Source organism: Anopheles coluzzii (assembly GCF_943734685.1).
Source record: "Anopheles coluzzii chromosome X unlocalized genomic scaffold, AcolN3 X_unloc_16, whole genome shotgun sequence".
NCBI classification, from domain to species: Eukaryota; Metazoa; Arthropoda; class Insecta; order Diptera; family Culicidae; genus Anopheles; species Anopheles coluzzii.
This window is the reverse complement of record NW_026054443.1, coordinates 72,501-82,500: the sequence shown is the minus strand read 5'-3', so window position 1 is coordinate 82,500 and position 10,000 is coordinate 72,501. Positions and strand designations below refer to the sequence as shown.

At 50.1% G+C, this 10,000-nt stretch overlaps 1 long non-coding RNA gene across 5 annotated transcripts in view; it reads left to right on the top strand.

Moving 5' to 3' along the window:
• LOC125907736 (uncharacterized) overlaps positions 1-10,000 on the top strand; it is a 77,132-nt gene that overhangs the window by 6,583 nt on the left and 60,549 nt on the right. Inside the window, exon 2 of one of the 5 annotated variants that reach the window (XR_007452906.1) lies at positions 4,392-4,479. The exons of the other annotated variants lie outside the window; for them this stretch is intronic. This is a non-coding gene — a long non-coding RNA (uncharacterized LOC125907736). Of the gene's footprint in view, positions 1-4,391; positions 4,480-10,000 lie in introns of those variants that run through there. 5 annotated transcript variants of the gene reach the window in all.

Below are 10,000 nucleotides of genomic sequence, written 5' to 3'. Positions count from 1 at the left end.
CTGCCCCTAGGTTCGGGGTGTCACAAAATGTTGAAAAGTGGTCGAAAAACCACTATCCAGAATCGGATGAAGAATCGTTAGACGAACTTAAAATTGTTCTACGACACCCATCTGCGACGTTTAGTATTCGAGATATGGCCCGTCCTAGGTCTGACCGAGCAATTTTTGTTCCGCGCACTGTGTGCACCGTACACTTTGATGTTTGTATGAAAAAGTACCCTACCTAGGGACGCGTAGAGCAAATTTGTACCCCCGGGAATGTTGTCGATTGACATTCTGGTTGCACTTTTCATCATCTAGGGTGCGTTCCTGACACGTTTTTAGGGGTTTTAGCAAAAAAAAATTTTTCGACTACTCGAGCTCTCTGGCCCGTTCGGTGCACATTTTTGAAAAAAGCTAGGGAGCTGCCCCTAGGTTCGGGGTGTCACAAAATGTTGAAAAGTGGTCGAAAAACCACTATCCAGAATCGGATGTAGAATCGTTAGACGAACTTAAAATTGTTCTACGACACCCATCTGCGACGTTTAGTATTCGAGATATAGCACTTTGTAGGTCTGACCGAGCAATTTTTGTTCCGCGCACTTTGTGCACCGTACACTTTGATGTTTGTATGAAAAAGTACCCTACCTAGGGACGCGTAGAGCAAATTTGTACCCCCGGGCATGTTGTCGATTGACATTCTGGTTTCACTTTTCATCATCTAGGGTGCGTTCCTGACACGTTTTGAGGGGTTTTAGCAAAAAAAAATTTTTCGACTACTCGAGCTCTCTGGCCCGTTCGGTGCACATTTTTGAAAAAAGCTAGGGAGCTGCCCCTAGGTTCGGGGTGTCACAAAATGTTGAAAAGTGGTCGAAAAACCACTATCCAGAATCGGATGTAGAATCGTTAGACGAACTTAAAATTGTTCTACGACACCCATCTGCGACGTTTAGTATTCGAGATATAGCACTTTGTAGGTCTGACCGAGCAATTTTGTACTGAAATGTATGGTGAACATGTAATTCATTAAATAACATTGACTTGCATCGTGCCCTACTTCATCGGCACAGCTGTTATTGAATATCTTTAGTGGAAATGGATTGAGTTTGACCATTTTAAGCCCATTTCCTATGCCGTGCACCAACATTGTGTACCGATCAGGGAAAGTACGCTACGTACGCGTTCATGGATGTCGATGTTGGTACAAGTTGCCTTTCGGGATAGCCGTGCACCAAAACTGTGTACCGATCAGGGAAAGTACAAGACGGAGGGTGCAGCTCGAGCGTACGCGTTCATAGATGTCGATGTTGGTACACTTGCACCAAAATTGTGTACCAATCAGGGAAAGTACAACACGGAGGGCGCAGCCCGGGCGTACGCAATCATGGATGTCCATGTTGATACAATCTACGTGTACGTACCTAGTTTTTGTAGGAAAAGTTGCAATTAAGTGCTTGCATGCTTAAAATGCTCATCTCAACCGGTCACCTTTTGGCCTGCCCTTTTATAACAGAAACCTAGAAAGATACTCGAGATTTTTGTGTTTTTCCATTCGCCCGGGACGACGAAATGAGCTATGTGCACATCGTGCAGAAAATTGTCTTCGCCACGCATGTTTTTGTCCATCCACTCATATAATCACCCGCATTTGTGTTCAACACGGACGGCGCAGCCCGAGCGAACGCGTTAATGTTTATGTTTGTACACACTGCTTGTACGATTCTAGGATTTGGTAATTGCGTCACAGTGCCCGACCGTCGCGGACACCATTCTTGGACAGAAGTCCTAGTACGTAGAGTACTTTCCCTAGGTATGTGCTCGTTCGTGACTATCGTTGCGTGCTTACGGACACGCTTGGGTATGTTTACCATACAAGGTTTACTAGGGAAACCTGGGAAGGACGCTTGCCCTCCCGTCGCGGACACCATTCTTGGAAAGAAGTCCTAGTACGTAGCGTTCCTTATTTTACTTGATCAGTTTGTAATGCATTCGCTTTGTTCCATCGACTTCTGCTACTGCTCACTAAGGGGTGTTCGTTTGCGATGTGTACGATAAGCAACTGTCTATCGTAACCAGCAGTTAATCAACACTTTTTACCCAAGTCATAGCAACATAGAGTACTTTTCCTAATCGGTACACAATTTTGGTGCACCTCTAACCTCGCCGGCACTTTATCGTTACGTTTTGTGCACAACCTAGGGACGTGGTGTAAGTTTCATGATTTTTATGTTTGATTTGGTTTATTATGATTGAAAAATACGCTACGTCCCAGAAATTGGAGCTCGACTACTTCCTCCATGTGGCGAAAAAAGTTACTGGGCAACGCCTAGCTTATGCCCCATTTGTACTTCAATTTTCATTATCAGGTTTGAAAAATACGCTAAGTCCCAGAAATCTGAACTCGAATACTTTTGCCACGTGGCGCCAAAAGCTACTGAGAAACGCCTAGCCTTTTACCCATTTATAATTTAGTTTTCGTTATAAGTTTTGAACAATACGCAAAGTTCCAAGAATCTGAACTCGAGTACTTTTTACATGTGCCGCCAAAAGCTACTGAGCAACGCCTAGGTTGATACATTTTTGGTACATGGAGTGTATGCATGCAGGCGTACTGCCGTGCTAGACCGGAAAATCGAACTTGCTACTAGAACGTAAAGTAAGTCCCCTAGATAGGTGCTTTTGCATGCCTCTGATCGACGACCATGCAACGTGCGACACGCGTAGCTAGGCTTCCCCAAACAAATTTCCTAGAATAGCACCAAATTGCACACTTTCAGGGGTATATTTTGGTACCGTGTACCGTGCATGGTACAAGTATCAGTAGCTCGTGCAATTTATTTTGCATCGTGTTGCGGTTGCTGGTGCGTCGGGATAGGAGTGTTTCGAGACTTTCGCCAAGCGTTGGTGCCATTTGGTGGATAATTAATGTTCTAGCCACAATAAACGTGCCACATAATGCCAATAAGGAAAAAGCCGATTTCTAGGAACTTCCAGTCAGAATGTTTGCCATCAGCGCTTTCCTGTCGAGTTCAGGATCTGGGACTTAGCGTTTTTTTTCCACGATCCAATCCAACGACCAGATCGTGAATAAACAATACATACAACAGTGCATCCCTTTAAAGTAGGAAAAAGCCGAATTCTAGGGAGCTCCAGTCCAAAAGGTTGTCATCAGCGCTCTCCTCTCGAGTTCAAGATTTGGGACTTAGCGTTTTTTTCGCGATCCAGCCAAAAGACCAGATCGTGAAATAAACAATTAATATAACTGTACTAGTACATCCCTTCAACTGAAGCAAGTGCACCATACATGACCCGTACGCCAATCATCCATGCACATGACACGTCAACTAAGTCAACACATGACACAACTTGGACAACTGACGGGTAAGTAGGTCATCTCGTACACGACGACACATCGACCAAACCAGGTCAACACGTCACATGCACAAGACATCCTACTACCAAGGCCGACCACCTTGACACACGACGTGTTAACCGAACATGGTCTACAACACCATCATGTGCAAGGCAACCGGCCCAAACGGATCAACTTATACAACTTGTAACGAGCATGTGTGTAAGCTTACTGGTTTGGTCGGCACGTTTCTCACATCAAGACAATCAAGTCGAGAATGAGGCACGCCGACAAGCTCACTAGTGTTACGTGTTCCGCTCCATACCGTGTCAAGTCACTCGTCTGACACGGAAGTAGCCAGCTCTTGTCCACTAGTGTTAAGGAACGGTCTCCAGACCAAGTCAAGTCACTCGTCTGACAAGGAAAGAGCACGCACCAAGCTTCACCAGAGCACGGTACCACGGTCCCCAGACCAAGATGGTTCGTTACGCCATCGAGGAAGGGGCACGCGATCCCTTGCTACACTCAACTAAGTACACTCTTGCTCTCACAAAAGTATCCCCTGTGTCGACGTGGTCCCCAGACCAAGACGAGCTTGCGCACATCGAGGAAGGGGCACACGGACAAACCACCAAGCATGGGTCGCCTGAGAGGATCGATGCGAACGCATCTCTACAACTCGCAGCTCCCAGCCTGAAGTCCCGTCGTTTGCGGGCGGTTGATAGGTGTCGAAACTAGGTATATCCACGTTGGGCAGAGCTCAAGCCAACGGCGTTCCCAGTTACGGTACTAACACGTGCAGCGAACTCCACTCGTTGCGGCCTAGGTATAGCGGGATGAGACGCCGGGCTGCAGACGCAGACTCCAACGGATCTCAGAGGGTTGTTAGGCCCGCTAGCTTCCGAACACCTAATGGGTTTGAGAAGCGCTATCAGCTCGGATTGGCTACGACCTTAGAGGCGTTCAGGCATAATCCAGCGGACGTAGCGTCATACCAAAGTCCGGTCGGACTAGTATTGAGCCAGTGGTCCGTACCTGTGGTTCCTCTCGTACTGCACAGGAATTCCGTTAAGATAGCGACTATAAGCACACACCAGTAGGGTAAAACTAACCTGTCTCACGACGGTCTAAACCCAGCTCACGTTCCCTTGAAAGGGTGAACAATCCTACGCTTGGTGAATTTTGCTTCACAATGATAGGAAGAGCCGACATCGAAGGATCAAAAAGCCACGTCGCTATGAACGCTTGGCGGCCACAAGCCAGTTATCCCTGTGACGTGGTGCTAAAGAAGAAATTCGAAAAGTGCGCAAAATGTGCCTGAGTTGCACTATTTTAGTGTAAACAGTGCATCTGAGCACGAAAAAAGGTGTAAAGAAGTGATCCGCGCATGAAAAAACCACAAAATTGTGAAAAAAGTTTTGCGTCATCCAGCCCATACTAGGCCAAGGTTTCGCCGGATCTCTGTTTTCAGCGATATAATTTGCCCAGATTCTCGCCGGGTGCGGTTTTTAAGGCCAGCGGGTGGCCAAAGAACGTTCATCCAGTGAAAACCGATCGAAAATCGCCCGTTCTGTGACCGAAAAAATGAAATAATATTTAATATTATTCGGGGAACAAATTTATGAAAATTCGGTTCCGGGTGAAATTGGGTGGGTTGACTGTACGGCCCCTGACGGACCGATTGTTAAGGTGCCGTTACACGAGTAACCATAGTTTAGGTGACCATCGACGTGCAGAAAATTTCTGTTTTTTTGTGACATCTGCCAATTGCGAATACTCACCGTGTGCGTGTGCGACGTGGTGCAAAAACAGAAATTCGAAAAAAGTGTCCAAAATGTGCCTGAGTTGCACTATTTTAGTGTAAACAGTGTATCTGAGCACGAAAAAAAGTTGTGACATCAGTTTGACAGCTAAGCAGAGGAATTTCAAAGTGGCATAACTTCGGCACCCGCCAAGCTACCCCGACGGGAAAGTGTTGCCTGTGGAAGCGGTATCGAAATCTTTCAGGGCAGGGTGAAATATTTCACTTTGGAAATATTTCACATTTTGATTTTTTTTTTTTTTTTTTTTTTTTTTTTTTTTTTTTTTTTTTTTTTTTTTTTTTTTTTTCCAAAAAAAAAAAAAGAAAAAAAAGGGAAAAAGCAAAAAAAAGAAGGAAGGAAGGAAGAAAAGGGGAAAAAAAAGAAGGAGAAAAAGGGAAGAGGGAGGAAGGAAAAAAAAAAAGAAAAAAGGAAAAAAGGGGGAAGAAGAAGAGAAAAAGGAAAGGGAAGAAAAAAAAGAAAAAAAAAAAAAACCATCTTCCATGTGCGCGGGCGTCAGGCAGAGTGCGTCGGGCTGCCATCAAACCCTCAAGTAGGTGCGCGTTTGTGAAAGCGGCCCTGAAATCTTTCAGGGAGGGTGAAATATTTCACTTTTGAAATATTTCAAAATTTGAAATTTTTCAACATTTCAAAAATCCGTTCTCCATCGGTTTTCTTGACGAACCTAAAACCGGGGGTCGGTTTCTGACGCCTCGTTGGCGAGAGTGCGGGCGTTAGGCATAGTGCGTCGGGCTGCCAACAAACCCTCAAGTAGGTGCGCGCAACGTTGAAACCAACATGTCGGGGCTGGGCGGTGATGCCCATCCCCAAGGGAGCTCGGGACGAGTACTTCGCCCGAGGGCTCGATCGGTGTCCCTCAACCGGGTCGACGCATTAAAAGTGTCTGACTCAACACCGGTGGAGCCACCACCCACCGCAGGCATCGTCTACTTGAGTGATGATGAAGAAGAATTGAACTGCACGATCCTCGCGGGCCCGTCGGGATTAGCAGTTCCACCAATGGGGAAGGTGCCATTGGTAGTGCTGGACAAGTTGCCCAGCCAGAGTCAACAGCGCGAGGAGATGACGGTACCGGCCACCTCAACACCAAAGGCTGGTAAGTGTTCTTCTGCTGAACCATCTCTCTCAGAGATGAACGAGAGCTTGAAGCTCCTGGCCATGCAGGTTGCTCAGCTCTCAAAGGAGCTTAGCCTCTGCCGTAAGGAGCTCCAGGGAAGTTTGATGAAAAATGCGGCGCTTGAACGGGAGCTCGAAACGTACAGGATGGGCGCCCGTTCGGTCATCGAGCTGCAGCAGCAAGCAGCAGCAGCCCCAAGGATGACAGCCCAGGGAGCCCACAGCTCTCGCAACCGTCGCGGTCGCCAAGGACCACAGCAGCAGGAGCAGCGGCAGCAGCAGCAACAGCATCAGCAGCGGGAACAGCAGCAGCAGCAGCAGCAGCAGCAGCAGCAGCAGCAGCAACAACAACAGCAGCAGCGGAACCAGCAGCGTGAATGGCAGCAGCAGCAGCAGCAGCAGCAGCATCAACAGCGAGAACAGCAGCAGCAGCAACGGGTGCAGCAACAGAATCAGCAGCACCAACGTCAGCAGCAGCAGCAGCAGCAGCAGCGGCAACAGCAACAGCAGCAGGAGCAGCAAGAATTATGGACGACGGTAGTGCGCCGCCGTCAAAATACACAGCAGCAGCAGCAGTCTAACCAACCGCAGCAACAACAACAGCAGACTGGGCGGTATCAGCCGCCGCAAATGAGGCAGCAGCTACAGCAGCAACAGCAGCAACGACAGCCACAGCGATATGTGGTCGCAGGCTTGTCGCAACAGCAGCAGCAGCAGCATCAACAGCAGCAGCAGAAGCGTAAGCGTCCTAAGCCCGAACTGATAGAGATCTCTCCTGGTCAGAACGAGACTTTCGAGAGCGTCTCCTTGAAAATCCGTAAAGCCGTTGACGATAATGGCACACATAAGGAGTTAAAGGATTTCATCATCATGGGCCGGCGCACAGATAAGGCGTTGCTACGACTGACGCTTGCTAGATCCGCAAACGCGACCTTAATTCTCCAGCAGATCCGAACGATCATCGGCGAGGCTGGAACTTGTCGACACGTGACGGAAATGGCGGCCTTGGTAGTAAACGACATCGACCCCCTAGCCAAGGAGGAAGAGCTTACAGCTCTCCTTGAAAACAAGATCGAGGGTGGGGCAGGCATCGTCTCAACGAGCATTAGGACAATGCCGGATGGCACCCAGCGGGCACGCGTCCGTCTGCCAGCCAAGGCCGCCAAAGCGCTGGATGGTACGAAGCTTCGCTTGGGCTTCTGCATTTCCAGAGTGAAGATGGCTCCTGCAACACCCAAAGAGCATCTTCGCTGCTACCGATGCCTTGAGCACGGCCACAACGCCCGCGATTGTCGGTCACCTGTAGACCGACAAAATGTTTGCATCCGTTGCGGACAGGAAGGTCACAAGGCTGGTACATGCATGGAAGAAATACGCTGCGGCAAATGCGATGGCCCCCATGTTATCGGGGACCGGACATGCGATCGGTCGGCCATCCAATGACGCAGCTAAAAGTCCTCCAAGTGAACCTGGGTGGAGGCAGGATCGCCCAAGATCTGGTCCTGCAAACCGCCCGACAAATGGAAGTGGACGTGCTGGTTCTTTCCCACACGTATCGACCACCCGAGAACAACCCAAGATGGGCAGTTGATGCCTCCAAAAAGGTGGCAGTCGTGGCCACAGGACGATACCCTCTACAAGGACAATGGAGCAGTGATGTTCCAGGCCTTATAGCTGCCAAGGTGGGTGGCATCACCTTCCTAAGCTGCTACGCGCCACCCAGCCTGTCGCGGGAAGGATTTGCGGAATTCGTTGAAGCAATTGAATTGGAAGCCCAATCCCACCCTCAGGTAGTAGTTGCCGGAGACTTTAACGCTTGGCATGAGGAGTGGGGAAGCCGACGCAGCAATGAGCGTGGGGAAGTACTGCTCGAGGCGTCCCAGCAATTGGGCCTGCTGCTGATGAATCGAGGGAATGTGGCAACCTTTGTTGGAAACGGTGTGGCGACTGCCAGCGTTGTCGACGTGACCTTCGCCAGCTCGTCCATAGCTCAGCCGAGCACTTGGTTGGTAAGAAACACGGACACGCGATCTGACCATAGGTATATCACCTATTCGGTAGGCCCAGCGTCAGCAGACCAGCAGCGTAACCAAGGACAGTCACGTCAACGGGGCCAGCGAGAGCGTTTTCAACATGCAGGCACGCGATTTAAGACGAAACAGTTCTCGAAAGAGAATTTCCTGGCCACGCTACATGGCGAGGGATTCCGAGAGAAGGCAGTCAATCACCAGGGAATGATCTCGGCAATGATATCGGCCTGCGAGAAAACCATGCAAAGGATGACGTCGTCTTTCCCCGACCCTCATCGGGACGTTTACTGGTGGACGCCACTGATTGCTCTGCTTAGGCAGAACTGCGAGCAGACGAGAGATCGCATGCAGCAGACAAGTGATCTCCAGAACCGAAGTCTGGCTGCAGCCCAATACAGAACAGCTAAAGCTGAGCTGGATAGAGCTATACGTGCCAGCAAAAAGGCTGCCTTCCAGGAATTGATCGATGCTGCGGAGGAAAACGTTTTCGGAGCCGGGTACTTAGTAGTCCTCTCCCGTCTTCGCGGTGGAAGGGCCCCACCCGAGACGGAGAGAGCGAGGCTTGAAAGCATCGTTACAGAGCTTTTCCCGCAACATCCGCCCTTCAACTGGCCCAGCATCAGTTCCGAGGAAGAACAGGAACAGCCTGCAGACCAGCAGACTCCATGGACCCAAGTCACGATCCCGGAACTCCGTCTGATAGCTAGCACCATGCCGAACAAAAAAGCGCCGGGCCTTGACGGAATTCCGAACGCCGCTGTCAAGGCTGCAATCCTTGCGTACACGGACGTTTTCCAGGCGTTGTACCAAAGCTGTCTGGAAACGGCTACATTTCCAGCACCATGGAAACGACAGCGGTTGGTACTGCTCCCCAAGCCGGGGAAACCACCGGGTAGCAGCGGGTCATACCGACCTTTGTGCATGCTGGATGCCTTAGGGAAAGTGCTGGAGAAGCTCATTCTAAACAGACTTCACAACCACCTGGAAGATCCTGCTGCGGTGAGGCTGTCAGACAGGCAGCATGGCTTCCGGAGGGGGCGATCTACAATTGGTGCCATTCGAACAGTGATCGAGGCTGGTCAGAGCGCGATGAGATTCCGCCGCACGAACGGGCGGGATAACAGGTTCCTGCTGGTCGTGTCAATGGATGTCAAGAATGCCTTCAATACGGCAAGCTGGCAGGCCATCGCCACTGCACTGCAGATGAAAGGAGTACCTGCTGGTCTGCAAAGAATCGTGAGGAGCTACTTCGAGAACCGAGAGTTGGTCTTCGAGACATCCGACGGCCCAGTAACTCGGTCCATCACGGCTGGTGTTCCACAGGGTTCGATTCTTGGCCCCACCCTGTGGAACACCATGTACGATGGAGTTCTGGACGTCGCCCTTCCGCAGGACTGCGAGATGGTGGCGTATGCTGACGACTTGGTGCTGCTGATTCCGGGCATCGACGTAAATGCAGTGAAGGCTGCAGCCGAGGAGGCGGTCGCCAGTGTCTCTCACTGGATGGCTCAATATCATCTCCAGATTGCGCCGGAAAAGACGGAGTGCGTGCTTATCTCCAGCACGAAGAACCCTACGCAGGTCACCATAAGAGTAGGGGACGTGGAGGTGACATCTTCCCGCACGATGCGTTACCTTGGGGTGACCCTTCACGATCACCTATCGTGGCTGCCCCATGTCCGAGAGGTAACCACTCGGGCAAG